This window comes from Falco rusticolus, chromosome 3 (assembly GCF_015220075.1).
Source record: "Falco rusticolus isolate bFalRus1 chromosome 3, bFalRus1.pri, whole genome shotgun sequence".
NCBI classification, from domain to species: domain Eukaryota; kingdom Metazoa; phylum Chordata; class Aves; order Falconiformes; family Falconidae; genus Falco; species Falco rusticolus.
In genome coordinates this window covers 116,677,120-116,694,828 of record NC_051189.1, presented here as the reverse complement: position 1 = coordinate 116,694,828, position 17,709 = coordinate 116,677,120, and the positions used below count along the sequence as shown (strand labels likewise).

Here is a 17,709-nt window from a genome sequence, read left to right as displayed (position 1 = left end):
AGCCAGGCAAGAGGCACTAACACACCATCTGCTACTCCTTGGGATGCTGCAGGCACCGGGAAACCCACTTTCCTGCAGCGGGACCAAGCAAGCTGAACCAAATCCCAGCTCTGAGCTGGGAGCTGCATCCTCTCCCCACTGCTGGCAAGGTGAAAGCACTCACCTGGGAATGGGGTCCCCAGTTAGAGCTGGGCTGAGCATCTCGGCTCAGAGTGGCTCATCTGCAGCTCATAAGGTTTCTAGATTTCATAACCCTGGGGTTTTTTTACCCATTTCTGTCATCTCTGCACTGGGGATGGAGGGCTGGGAGAACTAGGAAGAGCATGACAGTTATTTGGGGCCAGAAAAGGTAAAAGCGCCTTGCTGTTCTGGGAGCTGAGCTTAGACCTCGAACTACTAGAGTATAAAAGTTGCTGATGACTCACAGCACTGGGGCTGACACTAGATTGTCCTTCAGGTCTTTTGGTCCCCCAAGGAATCCTTTGGCAGCACCCAAATCATCATCTCTCTCATGTCAAATTATCCTTCTGGGGTTTTCTTTCAATGCAGAAGACAATGTTTTCTACAGGGTCTTCAAAAATATGTGTACAGGCATATACTCTGAACTTAAACATACTTAAATATCATATAGATGGTCCCCAACTGGGAGATGTACCGGGTGGGATGTGGCAGTTGTGAGCTGGGTTAGGAGCTTGGTTTGTAGCCTGGCATCAGGTGTGAACAAAGATGTGGCACAACAGGGTGGCCTGCAGGATTAACGGGACCCAAAATCTGGCCCTAAACTGCCTCTTTCTTTTTTTTTTTTCCCTCAAATCTACAAGGCAGTGTGTCCATGTCCATGCATAATTTATATCCAGGTTTTTCTTTTCTATGCCTCAAAGCAACAGCTTATTTGGGATGAGTCCAGAGGACTGATGTAATGGGAGTCCCAAGGGACGGCAGGGGGCTGAGCTGAGAAGGGCCAGGCGCGTCACCTCTGCTCTAAGAAACAATCTTCCTAAGTGTCAAACAAATTCAGCCTTTCCAAAAGCTGGCCCTGGGGTGCAGGCAGTGCAGCACAGCTCCTCGGGGTCCCACTGCCGGCACAGGAGGGAATTGGCTGAGAAGGTAGCAGATGTTGGTTAAATACCAACTTGACAAACCACGAACAAATCTATGCAAGCACCAACAAAGCAAAGAGTGGAAAAGAGCTTTTTCTTTTTTTTTCCCCCCCTCTTTCTTTCTTGTTTGTCTTGGCTTCTACGTGTTTCAGGCTGACACAGAGACCTCTGTGTTTGCAGATGGCTGCGATCCTTCTTGAGGAAGCTGAGCGGCTCCAGACAATGCATCCATTGCTGCTGACAGAGCAGGTGGGGAGGAAACGGAGCATCACGGGCGCAGCGCGACGGCACACAAAAGGATTCAGCTGGAGGAGGAGCAGAGTATTGTGCAGAAACCCCTTGAGTGGGGCCTGGTCCCTGGCAGGAAAAACAGCTGGCTGGTTTGACAGCTGTGCCTGGCAGTAAAGTCAGCAGCAGTGCCGGCTAATTGATTTATAAATGAGTCATTTTGAAGAGGGGCCATATACCATCACGTATCATCACCCTTGAACGTTACAACAAAAGGAAGCTAGCTCAGAAATTGTAAGAATTAAAAAAAAAAAACCAAACCCAACCAACTGTAGCATGACTTTTATTTCTCTTGGCTGCCTTGCAAGTGTCCTGAGATCACCAAGTTGCAAGACTTTCAATAAAACTGCAGGAATTTGCTGCAAGATATCTCCCACTTCAGTGCCAACAGTCTTCAGGGCAGCCAAGCTCTGAAACCACAGTGTATGCAGAAATTTGTCCCATTTCCTACATTTGGGCAAATGTCACACAACAGAAAGAACTGATCTGAACTCGCTGTGTTTACAGGACGCAGAAGGGATTTTCTCCTCTCTTGCACAGGGTGCAGAGCCTGCACAGCAAAACGTTGTATCAGAAACTTCACCAGCAGCCATCACCAATTTTGGAAACTCCATGGAAAGGGCGAGGGGAAGTGCAGTAGCCACACAGGGCCCAACCTTCCTTTCCCTTCTCAAATCACATTTAAAGCACCTGTCAGGCAAATCCTTTTTCTAGTTGTAAACTGAATGCAAACGATTTGGGCACCAGGAAGACAATAAGGAGGCAAAGATGGGAGTCACTTTTCAGGATGCACTTTTTCATGGGAAAAATACTGGAGCAGCATGAGTCACGCCTCAGTGTAACATGTCCCTGAGCCAGAAAAGCAGTCCCTGGGAAATGAGATAGCTGGCTGAACTGCAGCACAGACTTTTGCTTGAATCAGCTCCAGCTCGGGTAGGATAGTAGCAGAAAAGTTATCCTGTGATGATAGATCAGAGGCCTGTGTGAAGAGTGTTGGACAGCTCACTGAGGTTTAATTTGGACAGCTCTCAGGGCCATGACAGGCTGTGCTGGAACCCTCCCTGGATGAGCCAACAGGCTAAAAAGAGGAGCAGCTCCTCCACCGAGGGCTGTGGGATGCAGAGCTCTGACCCGTCACCCCAGGGGTCCTGGGAGAGCCCTCGGGCTATGATCCCCGTGCTGCAGGGGGCTGTCGGGGGAGAGCCAGGGCTTCAGAGGCAATAAGCAACAGCGACGGCTTCCTTCAACACCTCAGGGGAGACCCCGGGAGCGAGGCAGCGGGCCCCCTGCCCAGGGCACTGCCCCACGCCTGCCCCCACAGGCCCCGCTGGCGCCCGGGCCCGCACAGGCCTAGGCCGGGGAAGACCTGGGCCAGCCCCTGCCGCACCCCGAGGCCTGGCGCAGCCCCGAGGCACAGGCCGGCAGCCGCGGGTCCCTCACGCCGAAGCCCAGGCCACCGCTGCGGCCTGCCCGGACCCCCCGCCCGCTGCGGCCTCACCCGCGCCGGCCGCGGCCCGCCCCGCCCCTGCCCGGCGCAGCTCTCGCGAGATCAGTCGCGGGTCATGCGCCTGCGCAGTGCGGCCGCCCGGGGAAAGGGGTGGGGCCCCGCGCCGCCGCCTCACGGAGCCACCGCCATCTTGTTTCTCGGCCGCTGGGCGCTCGCTGTGCTCCGGCCGCCCCCCTCCCCCTCCTTCCCGCCTCCCGCCAACCGGGCCGGAGGCAGCGCGGCCGCCGGGCGGAGGAGGCGGAGGTCGCGGCGCCGGCCGCCCCGGTGAGTGCGCGGGAGGGCGGCGGGGGGAGGCGGCGGCGGCGGCCCGTGAGGGGGCGCGGGGCGGGGGCGGCCTGAGGGGTTCCCCCCTTCTCCCCCGCAAACGGCCGCGCTGCGATTGGCGGAGACGCACCGCGCCCGCTCATTGGCCCATGCCGGGGGAGGCGGGCGGAAGGGGCTGCGCGCTGATTGGGTCACGAGGAGCGGACCGGGGAGAAGCCAGGAAACCGAACCGTTTCCCCGCGCAGCCCGGGGTGGGGGAGGGGCGGGCTCGGGGCTCGGCCGCGGAGATGGGGGGACGGGGCCTGGCCGGGCCCGGCACTGCAGGAGCTGCAGGGCAGGATGCGGGGCCCTCCCGGGCAGCCAGCGGCGGGGGTGGGGGCGGGCCCGGCCTGCCGGGTCCCGGCAGGGGGTGTGCTGCGGGAGAGGTCGGTTTCACGTGCTGGTGATGCCGTATTTTATCGGTGTCTGGGGCTTTTGCTTTGCTCCGAAAGCCTTAAGGACGCTTATCCAGAGCGTGGCCCCGACGCTGGGTGGGGAGAGCGGCGGGATGATAAGCAGTGGGTCTCTGGTAAATATCTGAGGGATTGTCTAACCTCTGCTCGAAACCCCCGGGCACAGAGCACTATGAGAATATCTGCACATAAATACGGTCTCCTTAGATGCTGCTTTTTCCTGAACTGAGAAAATGAAGGAAATGCCCCCCAGTAACCAGTAAAGCACCGTGTGTTAAAAGCAGTATGAGTATGGCATGGACAGAAGCTAATTCTTTCTGGCTGGGTTGGATTTCATTCAGGTCAGTTCATTCTCCAGCCGCATCATTAGCTGTGCGGGTGTTGGGGGCAGCAGGGCTGAGTGGTGGGCACAGGACAGGTGGGGCGGCAGGACAGCCCTTTGGTGGCAGGGCTGGCTTATGCTTCATGTTGACTGAGCCATGTCCCAGGGCTGGCTCTAGAACCTGGAGCTCTGGTAGGCTTCGGGTTGCTGACAGAAGAAGAAGTAATAATGCTCGATAGTTCTCGAACGTGACTTCATATCGCCTTTTGAGACACTTGTCTCGTTGAGTAAAGTATTCTCCACGTACTAATGAATAACTACTTGTGTGTCTCAACAGCTGTCTGAGTACAGGCAATTAAAAGGAAAGTCTTAACTGGCTTCACTTGTGATGCAGAGCAAACAGCCTGCAAGCATGTGGTTAACTCTTAGTCCTGCATTCAGAAAATAGACCTCCTGGGTCATCAAACATCGTTTGCTGCTGTTGCCCTTGGCAACATTGTGTGCCTTTTCTTAGGCTTAACCATGTCCTTATTTAATTAGGTTACGTTTTTGGACTAAGCTGCTCCTGCAGAGTCAGTGTTTGTCTTCAGTTGAGCTGTGCTCTGGTACCAGCCTACCAGTACTGTCCCTTAGGCATTGCTTGTTGTGGTGGAACCTGATGTAGTGTCACATCTGGCATCGCGTGCTCCGTCATAACCATGCTGTGTTTTGTGTCACCGTTAAAGGGGCTTGTTTGAGATGCCGGCTCACACAGGGGCCACTGTGATCACACCGAGTGGAAGATTTAGACACATTTTTGGATGAACACAGAGTTCTTGGTCAAAGCAAAAAGTGGTGCCTTGAAAGCCCTGCAGAGGACAGATAGCTGTTTGCTCTAAGTGAGGAGTGGGAATCAAATGCAATCCCGCTGGTTCTCAGGTTGCTGCGGGATGGCAGGGTAACCTTGAGCCCATCATTTATCCTGTACGGCCAACCTGTTCCCTCTCATTATTTTGTACTTTATAAAGATAACTGGTGTTTGCCAGTGTACGTTCTCATGCCATACGTGAATAATGTGCAGCAAGGCATTCTCAGAAATGCTGCAACTTGTAGAATGCAGCAACAGACGACAGTTCCTGGGTTAAGAGCATTCCTTTCTCCCTGTGTCTTCCCAGTGGCTTTGTAGTTAAGTCTTTCAAGTGGGATTTTGGCAGTTTCTCAGTGTTAGCTCAACTGCCCCGTGTGATTTCAGAGCAAGAACAGCTGCAGTGATTGAAATAAACCCTTTAGTGTAGGGCTTCCAAGAATTAATTTGTTTTTCTTCACGATCATGAAGAATTATTAAATGCTGTGAGAGCATTAGCTGTTCCTGTGGCCACGCTGGGTCCTACCTGTGTGCAGGAGAGGGGCTCTTGCTCCGTAGGGGACTGGGTCGCATCATGATGTGAGAAGGCGCATGGGAATGTGTTTGGGCAGTTGTTACTACTCGAAATACCAGCCAGGCATTCCTCTTCTCTGCAGGAAAGGCGGTGGACTGTTCTAGGTTTGTTTTGCATGCCGCCTGAAAGTACCTTGCATACCTCTAATAGTAAGCATACCGCAGCTCAGAGGCCCTTGCTTTTATCTGAGGAATGACACAGGAAGAGAACAAAGCATTGCTAAGTATTACTATTTTTTCTAAGATGTGTTTTAAGCAATTATATTTAATAAATCACCAGGAAGGTCTATTTTTAAATTAATCTCTCCTTGCTATCTGATTCAAACTAATTTAATCTGCAGGGTTAGCGAAGCGTTGGCTGTGCTTTGTAATATTTTTTCCTCTGCTGCTCTATATAATCCTGTAAGCACATTATTTTCAAGCAGTAAATTGTATCTTGGAACACGGCTTGAAATCTGTTCAGATATTGGTAACTTGCTGGAAGTGATGGGTCTGTAGAGGTTAAAATATCATCTGTGCTTCATAAACACCCCGTTCCCATCTTTCAGTCCCATCCAAGAGCTACAGAAACGTTCTTGGAGGCTCTGAGAACTGTGGTGTGGGCAGAGCGAGGCTGGTGGGATGTTGTGTGCGGGGCTGAAGCCGCAAAGGGGGAAATCTCCAGCGTATGGCCAAGAGGGGAAAGCTCTGCCAGTGCTTGCATCGCTTCCCAGAGCATCCTTCGAGGAGGATTGTCGGAGGCATTCAGCCCTAGGGAGAGGGGTCGGGCTCTGCACCAGGAGGGTGTCTTTTTGGGCAGCCACCTGCTAAACCAGGGGCTTTATCTGTCTGAAAAGCAGGCTTTGATTGATTTCCGCCCCCCCCCCCCCGGATTATTTTTTCAGTCTCCCATAGGCACCAGAGCATGCATGTGATCCAGGCCGCTATGTGCTGTGTATGTGTTCTCGGTGGCTCAGAGGTGGGAAGTGCCACCGGACCAGCCGTTACCCGCGGCTCCCGGTGGCTGTGAACCCTCCACCGGGAACAGGCCTGTAACAGCCCTGCCACACAGTGCCCCCAGTCCCACGGGCTGCAGCCCCTTTGGCTTTGACGTCCCGTGGCTCAGTCCCGCTGCCCGCTCGGGGACCTCCGCGCTCCGTTCTGCGGCGGGGCCCGCTTTCTCTTAGCGGGAACCTCCCGGTGGCGGCTCGGGCCTGCCCTCCGCACCGCCGCGGGGAGAACGGCCCTCGACAGGCAGCGGGGGGCCCCGGCCCGGGCCCGCAGTGGGCCACCGGTGCTGGACGTGCACCCCCCCGCCGTGTGCCGGTGCGGCCCGGTCGCGGCTCCCTGAGCACCCGGTGCCCCGCCGGCGGCGTGTGCAGTACGGCGGGCGCTGCTTGGAGTGACAGCGGCGCGGGCCAATCGGTGGCCGCCCCACGAGCCTCCGCTTGTTTGACTTGGAGCTGCGCGGCCAATGGGAGCCGCCGGGGAGGGCCCGGCCGCCGCGCTGCGGAGGGGCCGCGGGCGGGGAGCGCGGCGGAGGCGCCGCTCTGACCCCTGCGCCGCCTCTCAAGGTAACTTTAAAGCAGGAAGTGGCCGGCGAGGTTGCGCTGCCGGCGGCAGCCAATGGAGGCGCGGGGCCGCGCCCTCCCCCGGCGGCGCGCAGCCAATAGGCGCGGGCGGGGCGGGCCGGCCGGGCGCAGCAGGGTAGGCTGAGCGGCGGCTGTTAAAGGGGCCGGCGGCCCGGTCCGGCGGGGACGCGGAGTCCCGACAGGCAGGGGTCAGCTCAAAGACAAAGGGATGGCGGGGAGGCCCGGGGGCCGCCGCATCCCCGCCGCAGCCTCCCTGTGGCTGGCGGGCAGGGCCTGTGGTGGCCGCGGCCCGGTAAGTTGCTCGCGGCGGTCGGAGCCGCGCTGACTGGGGCGGGGGACGGCCGCGGCGCGGCCCCGTGGCGGGGGAGCAGGCCCTGGCGGCGGGGGGCTGCCCGCCCGGCCTCGAGGTGACCGGCCTTGTGCGGCAGGAGGAGGGGGAGGCGGTGGGGCGGAGCGGGGGCGGTGGTTGGGGCCCGGGGCTGAGCCCCCCGGGGCAGGCGGGCATGGCTGGGGGCAGCGCGGGGCCGCGCCCTGCCCGCAGGGCCGCGCCGGGGCCGGTAACCGGCGCTGGGAGGGGGAGAAAATGGCAGCGCCTCCCCACACACACACAGCCCGCTCCCGGGGCTGCCGCCGACCCGCGGGTGGGGGGGTCTCCCCCGGCTGCCCTTGGCGGGGGCTGCCCGGCTGCTGAGAGTGAGCACCGGGCAGAACGTGGCTCCTTGAGGCGGGGGGGTAGGGGGACAGCGGCACCCCCATCACCCCCAAACCCCCAGCCCAACTCCAGCCAAGTATCAGCAGCCCTTTGTTTTCCTTTTTATTTGTGAATAAGCACTGAAGGTCATCGGAGCCCCGCAGCCCGGCGGTGACAGGCAGAGGAACGGGGTGACGGTACCGCTTAGCTTCCAAGTTTTCCAGCCTCAAGGGCTTTCGGGGCTGGCCCGGTGACACCCCGAGTCCCGGCTGGGCTTCCGTACGGCTGCCACCGGCCGTGCCGTGCCGCAGGGAAAGTTGCCGGAGCTAGGCCTGCCTTCACTAGCACGAGTGACCTTGAAATACCACTGCTCCCAGTTTCCAGAATGAAGGGCAAAGTTTGTTGATGGCACTTTGGACTGCAACAAAAAAAAAAAAAAAAAAAAAAAAAAAGAATCAAAGTAGAAAAATGAAAACTATTCCCAGTTGACATGGAGAATAGTTTGTAGATCAGAATTAAAGTTAGTTTTCGGCAAGGAGGCAAAGCACATTGCAGGCATTCCTTCTGCTCCGCTCCTATGGAGAGATGCTAAATGGTGCTGTTGGCGTCCTTGCCTTCCCGGGGATGAACTGGGTAACATAGCTCCAGTGTCCTCAGTCCTGCTTTTCCCTTTTTTTATTGTTGTTGTTTTCCCCGTTGCTAATTGACCTTCAAAGCCCTGTTTTGAAAATTAGAGGTAATTACAGTGTGCAACTTATTTTTGTAGGGATGTTAGAAAAATGGGCCCTGGCACGTGAACCTGATCTGCACGTCGGTGTCAGCTGCTAACAAAGGACCGAGTCGTGGGGTTGAACTTCAACCTGAATGGTCTTTGAATTGTTACAGCCTTTGAGTATTATTTTGGGTATTTTAATTTAAATTAAGACTGGTGAATAGCATCACCTTGTGCTAAAGCTTATAAGGCAAAGCTTATTCAACTTCCTGTGGCCCCTGGCATGGCATACTAGTTTCTGTCTGAGAAGGGGGGGGGGCAGAATGAGAAACGTCATCGTAAGTCATCTGTTAATAATGGTGGCTGCTCCGGTACGTTAGTGGAATTGCAGTAACTTCTGTAGCAGGCTGTTGGCCAGAATCGGGAGATTTACTGTGAGCGTGAAGGTCATTGTTAGCATCTTTAAGCAAAAATGAGACTTGTTAAGATTTTTGCTTTGAAATTAGGGTATATTCAGCTGCTGTGTGCTGTTAAGGGGTGGCAGAACGCGAGGGAATCTGCAGCTACAATGAAATAAGAAATACTGCAGAAATGTTCGTTATACCCAATGTTTGTCATGTTTCATTGCTGAAGCTTGCAAGAGCTTGAAGCCGTGTAAGAATAGGTGCTGCTTGGTCTAGAAAGCAGGTCAAGAGCAGCAGGAAAAAACATAAAGATTTTGGTAGCACTGTAAAGGGTTTATTATTAGCAAATTACACCGGTTCCTGACTTTTTCTTGCAGCACTGTGAGGGAAAGGAAGGTCCTTGGATCCCATTTTACACCACTGAGAGAAGTTAGTTGTGTGTTTCCTGGGCTTTCCTGGTAGTTTTACCTGCTGGGAATGCAGGCTCAGAAGACAGGCCCATCTTTTTGTTTAAGGGACTTCATGCTTGTTTTTTGTACTAACTGAACGGGCAGCACAAGTAGCGAAGGCATGAAGAACAAGTTTTATCGTGGGAAACTGTGGTCCCTGGGTTGAACACCTTGGTGGCTGGGAGGAGGAGGAAGAGGATACATGTGCACCTGGCTGGGAGGATGGTGATGCCCGCAGGAGGTCACCTTTCGAGCCACTGTATTTGGTTGGTTGGTGTGTTGTTTTGTGTGTGCTTTTGTTGTTTTGTTTTTTTTTAATCGGACTAGTAATCTTGCATTTATATAATGTAGCGTGACATCTGTATTTTAATAGTGTTGGCACATGAAGCGGTTTCTTAATTTCAGGGTTTACCAATCTGCCCATGTTGTAAGCGATTTAAATTTTTATGGTTGCTAACTTAAACTCTTTTAATTACTATCTTTTGATAAAGAAGGCAATTTACCTTCTATTTCAGAGGGTCAAAAAATATAGCAACTGTTACAAGGGGCACCAAGAGCAAGATCAAACTTCAGGATACGTGCCAAAGCTTCCCAGGAGTTACAGGAAGTTTTTTTTGGTTTGTTCTCAAAAACTGAGTATTTTCTACATGCTGCGATCTCATTGTGGGGATTTTCTTCTATTGTCTGTTTATAACTTGCTCTGCTGTTTGGTCACTGCCTGATAAATCAAAACAGGTTGCTTTCACTTGTCTTTTCTTCAGTCAATGAAAGTGACCCAGAAGGTTACAATTTGCTTGTTTATAACACAGGATCAGTTTTAAAAAATAAATTAAAGAAAAAAAAGGCAGGTTTGATGTAGTCCATCATGTCTGCCTGTGGAGCAGTACAGGTTGGGCCTCATTCAAGTAAGATCTGCTGATCTCAGGAGGCAAAAGACTTATAGTTTTATGAAAATATTTATGAAAATAATAATACTTTCGCAAGATGACATTTCACAATTTAACTTGAGTAAGATTAGCTTAAGGGAGTGAAGAAAGTAATAGGAACATTGGTTATTACAGTAGTCCCTATAGAAAAATAACCCGAGAACCCCCTAAAAGCAGCACGTTTATTTGATTTGCCAACCCAGGATAACAAAGTTCGCAGAAGACATGCCCAGTTATAGACTGGTACGGCCTTTCACTCTGCTCTAAAACCTCACAAGTTCTTGTGAATACCTCATATTGATCACTCATGGGTTTCTAGACTGTATGTGCTGCCGCCCTGCTTTAGTTTGAATCCTTCTTTCTGCCTTCCCCTCTTCCCTCTCCAGCAGCACAGTGGTGGTCGAGGCTAAAAATGCAGCAGAAGAGCAAAGAGACACACCACACTTAAGGCTGCATTAGAATTAAAAGCATAACTTTGCCCTAAATGTGCTGCAGCATCTGTGTAGCGCAGGATCATCATATGACGGCTGTCTGCTCCAGCTGCTGCCTGGGTCCCAGTGTAACCAGGAGGTTAATAGCAAGCACCCAATTTAGCTTTTTCAGCCAGTTGGCTGTCAGAAAGATGAGAGAACGTGAGGACACTCGCAGGACTTCTATATAAAAGAAACTCTTAATTTAATGCAGAATTATTTCTAACTAATTAAAAAATATCAACTGAAATAATATTTTAAAAAATAATAATCTCCAGGCTGAATGTCTGTTTAGTCCGTACTGTGTTAACAGGCATTTTCCTCCTGCTTGTGCTCCAGAGCAGGATCTATGTATGTTGCGTGATCAGAACTGCTGCTGCCTAAAATACAAAATAAAAGAAATGGGCAAACCAACCCAAAGGCAGGTCAGACCCCTCTTGCTTTTGTGAGCTCTCGGGGGCAGCGGTCCGAGGTGGTCTCTGCGATGGGTGCCTGCGTGGTGACAGGTACCCAATAGGTACCACCGAAGCTGAAAACTATCGTTGGATCTTGAAATATTTGAAACCCTTTCTGAACCGGTGAAGCCTATCACTTGGTTAACACTGCTGATGCCAAAATAGTGCCTGTGGGCCTGAAAATATTTCTGTTGGATTTCATGTTTGAATTATTAATATACCATATGCTGTATTGTATACGTTCAGGGTGTGTGACAATCCTTTTGTTTTGTGACTACCTGATGTCACTGCAGTTGTGGCATTCCATTCCCACATGGTACAAGTCTGGGTGAGATGCCTTCTGCCTCTGAGAGCAAGGCACTGCCTTAATATTTCTCGCTAAATTTTTAAATTATTTTTTTTCCCTATAAAAGTGTAAGCACGCAACTATTCAGGACTGAGACCATGTAATTTTGTTAAGGTGAGTTTGTTTTATTGTGTTTTTTTCTTGTTATTAAGGAGTAAAACACGTGTATACCAGTACTGGGAGATAAGTTGTGAGGTGTGTAGCTTGTAATTTCTTTTACATTTATAAAGCTGCAATACCTAATACCAATTTTATGCCAAGTTGGTGGAGATTAAAGTTTATAAGGTGAAGTACGGGACATGCAGTATTGTTTTGGTATGTGCCAACTGTTTTATCGTGTGAAGTAGACTTGACGAAGTTGAACATGCTTTACTTAAAAGAGCTTTTCCATTTCTGCTGGGTGTTTGATTTAGGAGCTGGAGAGGCAGCACGATTCATTTTAGACACTTGTTACTTGTCTGGGAATTTTCTTCCTCTGCTTCTTACTCTGTGTGCTTGCCAGCCAAAATGGCACTGCAAAGAGCCACTATTTCATCGTGTTTAACTGTTGAAACACCGAATATCAAACGTGACCCTTGTGCTGTTTCATTCAAAGAAGAAAGGAAAGTAAAATAACCAGTAGAAACAGAAATTCAGACCATTTTGTTTGCTTTACCTTTCAAGAAAAAAATTGGTCCTGTGCTATTTTTTGTGGTGGTCTAATATTTGCAGCCTCATTTTTGACTTGGTGCCACACTGTGGGGAGGTCACGTCTTGATTCTGTAGCATGGTTTCTGATGCTGTGCTGTGCTCCTGGTGGCTTTCTGATCCCAGCCTTTAGCTGTAGGTGTGCTCTCCAAACCCTGCCCAGAGTTAAGTCTAGACTGTGTATATCTTTAGTTTTTCTGTGCAAAAATTGATGTGGACTGCTGCTGGACCAGAGGACTTTTAGCAGTGCTGTTAGGTACTTAGTGCATTGCAAATAGAAACTCAATACTTCTGTAAAAGCAGGCATTAGGCCTGATTTTATTTTTTTTATTTTTTTTCCTCCTGAAGGAGTAAAGCCAACTGTCAATCCGCCTGCAGAAGGCTGCAGCATACCATTGTCTGCACCAGCAATTGCCTCTAACTGCTAGGTCACGCCGTCTTCTGTATTAAGATAAGAAACTCGACACGGTTTCTCTGGGTGCTTGTGTGTGTGTGTTCAGTAAAATGCCTTTGCTGTGCATTGTCTGTGCTGTAGGATATGCTCTTCCTTCCCCATGCAGCTGGAGCAGCGCTGGAGACACGGTTCTCGTTCCTGCTGAGCGTGTAGCACGTGTCTTCCTGCGAGGCCGTTCCCAGCTCAGCGCCCACTGAAAGGTACGGGCTTGTTTTGATGCAGCAACCTGCAGGATCAGGGCTGTAACTTCATAACAAACTCCCTATCGGGAAGGTTATCTGGCCCATTTGGCTTTGCATGAACAAAGTCGGGGTGGTTACTCTGGCCCTGCCACCTCCCCGCCAGAAAAGCCGGGATCAGCTCTGTTGCTCGCTCTCTTTTTTTTCTCTTGAGTGGGTGGTGGAGAGGCAGCTCTTTCCCCCAGCCTGCCAAAACCCAGCTGCCGACTCTCTGGGGAGGAGCAGAATTCCTGCCGTAGGTACTGGGGTGGAGAAGGGGGAGAGTAGGAGGCATGCCTGCATGTGATCCAGCCAAGCATGGATTGCAGTGCTCTCAGCAGCAGATCAGCAGTGGGAGTGGTGCAAAGCGGATTTGGCCCTCCTAGCTGCTGAAACCGAACGGCGCTGGTTTAACGAGTTGTCTGTGTTGGTGGAAGTGGTAATCCAGATCTCCCTCTCTGGCTTTGTAACTGGTTGGGGTTTAAATCAAATGCCGTGCTTCGCATGAATGAAAACAGAATAATGCATTAGAGGTATTAGGGAGCTAATGTTCAAACAGTGCTTTGAAGATAGAATAATCTACTGCTAAGTATTTGTAGAAAAAAGAGCTAGAAGGCACCTGAAGAGGTCATCTTGTTTGTTTTTTTCTGCCCTAAGGCAAGATCAACTCAATTTAAACACCGTTTCGCAGCATTCTCTTAAAAATCTTTAGCAATAAGTACTCAATAGCCCCCGTAGGTAACTTAGTGCAGCATTTAACTAGCCTATTATGTTCAATTTTAATTTTATCGAACAAGAGAAATCTGCAAGTACGCACCTTATCCAACAGCCTAGAGTGATTCTCCCATCAGCTGAAATCGACCACTTACGGTGCCAGCTATATGCTTGGAGGGTTGTGTGTGTAATACTGCGAGAGGGAACAGATAAAAATAAAACTGAGGAATTGCAAAAGTTTCTTATAATAGTGCACTGGGAGGAAGCACTGGTGTTTTGAATTATGTTGGTTTTACTGCAAGCCTCTTGAAATTGTTTTCAAAAAGCTGCAAGGTTGTGTTTTCATCAAGAGCAGAACTTCAGGCTTTCCTGAGTTTGTGATTATTGCTACCTTTAAAGGCTGCATTAGATTTTATAGCACTGTTTTATAGAAATGGAAGAGAATTCCTGTATCTTTGAGATAAATAAATCTAGTGTTAAAGTCTGAGATTTCTGACTTTGGCGTATGGCTTAGCTGTAACTTTTTTCATAATTTGTGCCTGTACATAATGATAGAAGTTTTTATGTTTTAATAACAACAACATCATTACTGGTGTGATGTGCTGAAATAATTCTGCTGTGTATGTAATGCTATGGATTATATAGTGAATTACATTTTATCTTTAAAGTGTTCCTGCTTCCTTTCTATGATGATGTTGAGTATTAGGGTTTGTTCAAAGCTGATCGTGTGTCCCAAAAAACCCCGTTGTGTAAATCCCTTTAAATGTGGTGTTCCCCCGCCTCCCCCCCCAGCACTTGTTCGGGTGATGTTATATAGGCAAAGCCTTTTCTGTGCTGTCTTGTGGACATACCAAAACTGGAAATGAGTCTCAACTGGATGTGTACGTTGAAGCGACTTCTCCTTCAGAAGGCGTTTGGCATACGTAGCGATGGCAGCACATGCCAGCCCGGCTCTCTCCAAGCCCCATTCCCAGCGTGCGCATTCACTGGTTTTTCTCATGGAATCGTTCAAGGCTCATGTGTCGTAACCCCAGATCCTTGCATGCTACGGCTTGTGTCTTTCCTTTTGCTTTGGCAAGACGAGGCATAAATCTTCGTGCTTCTGTCTGTTGTAGTGCTTTGTGCCACGCTGTGGCAACATCTTTTATGTTTTTTTAGCCCTCTGTAGCGAGATTTCGGTCTCGGTTTGTTCAGCTTTTGCCACTGGTGGCAACTACCAATTCTTCATCAGGTCGGAGATGTGGGGTTTGTGTACGGTTTTGATGGGACTTTGTAACTGCGGTGCCTCGTTTCAATGGCTAGGAAACCTTCTGTAGAGGGTGATGCACTAGTTGTGTGCCCACATACCCCTGTGTTCCCAGTGGCCTTCTTCGTGTGCTCTCGTTGTCAGAAGTGGGGCAAGTTCCCTCCGCCAGCCTGAAGAGCTCGTACCGCTTTCCTGATCAAAGCTAGAGCGGTGGGGAACAGGAGGTGCGGAAAACAGAGACAACACAAAGTCCGCGGCATTGGTTTGGAAGAAATAGCTGTTCACAGTGCCAACACAACTGCCAGCATGACTCAAGTTTCTGAATTGCATTATTGGCTTAAAAATTTTACGTAACTGAGCGGGCAAGGCCTGAATATTAAGGTAGAAGAAGAAACCACTGATCTCAAACACGATTAAGAACTATTTTTATACCACCACTGCTGCCCCCCAAAGCAAGTAAAAGTAATTCACGGCTGTGGTTGTGGCACCTGTGTATTTCCAGCCACGTTGTGCGCTTGTGCTGCTTGGCCTCTGTCTAGTGAACATGTAGTTTGGACTGTAATGGAAATAAATTTGATCTTAATTTCATGAAAGGCGGCTTGGCTGAAATTATCTCTGTTGACTTGAGTAGATCTTGAAGCAGAGAAAATGTATGGTGAATTGAGGCATGGTATCTCTGTGGAAGCAATTTTAGACCATTAACATGACTTCTCCAACGTTTGTTTTTAAGTAAGATAGCACAGGGCATGATGTCATGCAAAACAAGTGCCGTTGATCTGCTGCACAGAGACAACCTCTCAGTGTGCCTTCAGCCGTCGTGATTGCTGCCGAGACCAACGATTGCTGTCATAGTCCACTTCAGGCTGTATATTCTGCATGTGATATTCTGATACCGCAGATTGTTCTAATTGAGGTAATGAGAGCAGCATCTCGGAAGGGGTGCAGGTATGTGGCTTCCTCTCATACGTGGAAGACTCGTCCTTTGCTTGCCTTTAAAGAAATGCATTACTAAATTCATTTAAAAGCGTATTTATTCTTCTTGTGAAACTAGTTCTTGGTTGCTAGATTGTTCCTTCTGATTCTGGCAGGATCAGGTGTCTGGCGCTTGCTGCTACACAGAGCTCATTCTTTAGATATGCAAGTGCGGCTCTGCACATTTTACTTTTAAATCAAGGGACAGGCTCCCAAAACAGAACGCTACATTTTTGAGAATTAGTGCATCAGACTGGGAGTATCACAGATACAATGCCAGGATTAGTATTTATTCTAAATATTAGCTTTTCAGCTTTAGGGATCTATTTTTAATTCTTCAGACTTCCAGGGTTTTTGCTAAGTGCCGTGGCATTGGTTTTTATTCTTTGCTGGTAAAGATGGTGGATTTTTAAGTATTTTATTTTTTTTTTTAACGAAAAAGAGGAACTGCATTGCTTATTTTCTCCTTTTCTGTAACACTACTTCCTAATAATTAACTTGTGAGTTTTGTGGGATAGCCGATGTTGTAAAACAACAGCATCTCAAAAAGAGTTGTGCAGGGGTGTTTTTTGGGGGGGTGGGAGCCTTCTAAGCTGTCGGTGTGGAGGTGGTAAGTCTGTATTTGTATGGTGGTGGAATCTGTCGGGGATCTGTTTTTGCAGTGGCAGTTTTCAGAAATATTTGCGTGTTATCCTTTTTTGTAGCTATAATCTAAGGATGTTGAGGCAAAACGTTTGCCTGAGCTTCTGTCTCTCTCGTTTCTTTTTAAGCCTCCATCTTACTTTGGATTTAGCCGTCTTTTTAAGGCGCTTGGATGGAATATGATTCTTCTGCCATGTAATACAACATTGCATAAAATGGGCTCTTTCCCATAACGTAAGTCATGGGAATGTGACTGTACTATATGCAAAGAACCTGACATTTCTGATATCACCAGGGTCTGTGGTACTTGACAATGTTGCTGAGTTACTGTCTCCTCCATCGAGAGCCTCGAGGCTTTTCAGTACTTCCCTCTGGTATTCACCGTTTGCATATCCCTTCAGATATTTGGATAAATTTCATTTAGATCTGCTCTCCACCCAGCTGATTTCGTTTGGTTGACTTCTTAGTCAAGGCCAGCTTGGGAATAATTTAAAAGTAGGCACATCAGAAGCTGTGACATGAGCCTCGTCGGCCGGGGAGGTTGTCCTCCGGTTCCCAAGCTCACTTGGCAAGCGGTGCTGGCAATGCCTGGGAATGTCCCGTGGCTGTGGCTGGCAGCTGCTGCTCTGCTGGGTCTGGTGGGCTGTTCCTGGCCGTTGGTTTTGCAGCTGAAGAGCTCTTGGATACCTGCTCCAGGTGGAATTGCAAGATCAGAGATCTTAGCTTTATTTGTGATTATACTGTAGCTTGTGTTTTCAATAGCAGGTTCTTGCTCAAGCGTGCAGATCATAGGCATCCAGGGTGAGACTGCTTCCCCCTTCCCACGGCATTAAAGAAGGAGCGCAAACTAGCATTGGTTTAAAAAGAAAAAAAAAAAAACAAAACAAAAAACAACCAACCAACCAAACCAAAAAACAAAGCAACAAAACAAACAAACAAAAAAAACCAACCGCAGACACCAGAGGTGTCTTCATGCTTGCTTTGTGCTCCTGTGAAGTGGAGCTCTTAAACGTTTGTCAGCTGCCACAGGAGTTTATAAGTTTAATGTTTGTAAAAGGTGTTCCGCTCCGGTGAGCAGAAAAGCTCTAATTGCAAAGTCTTGATGTCTAGTTCTTGAGATGTGCTTGCTAATCTGCTCTGTAATCACCTCGGGGCACTTTATGTGTAAGCCTCAGCTTTTTGGCCATCAGTTTCTTTTTCCCCTTAGTGTGGAAACAAAATCTTTGCTGTTACGGAGCATATTCCAGGCTGTGTGGACTGGTTGGCTGTCGTGAAGGTGGTGTATCCCAGTCTCCCCTGTTGCTACGCTCTTAGTTCTTGCTCTGTATGGGTTTATTTTCTGGGGGGGGAGTGGGGGTGGTTGGTTATTTGCTTGCTTGTATCTCATTCCAGTAACGTGTCC

The 17,709-nt window shown here is 49.7% G+C and overlaps 1 protein-coding gene across 6 annotated transcripts in view; it reads left to right on the top strand.

Annotated features, from left to right (window-relative positions):
- Window positions 1–2,994: 2,994 nt before the first annotated feature.
- NFYC (nuclear transcription factor Y subunit gamma) overlaps window positions 2,995–17,709 on the top strand; it is a 37,137-nt gene continuing 22,422 nt past the window's right edge. For 3 of the 6 annotated variants that reach the window (XM_037379069.1, XM_037379067.1, XM_037379065.1), the window contains exon 1: window positions 2,995–3,159. The gene's annotated coding sequence lies outside the window, so the exon portion shown is untranslated. Of the gene's footprint in view, window positions 3,160–7,052; window positions 7,214–17,709 lie in introns of those variants that run through there. The other 3 variants (XM_037379066.1, XM_037379068.1, XM_037379064.1) reach the window with 1 other exon arrangement.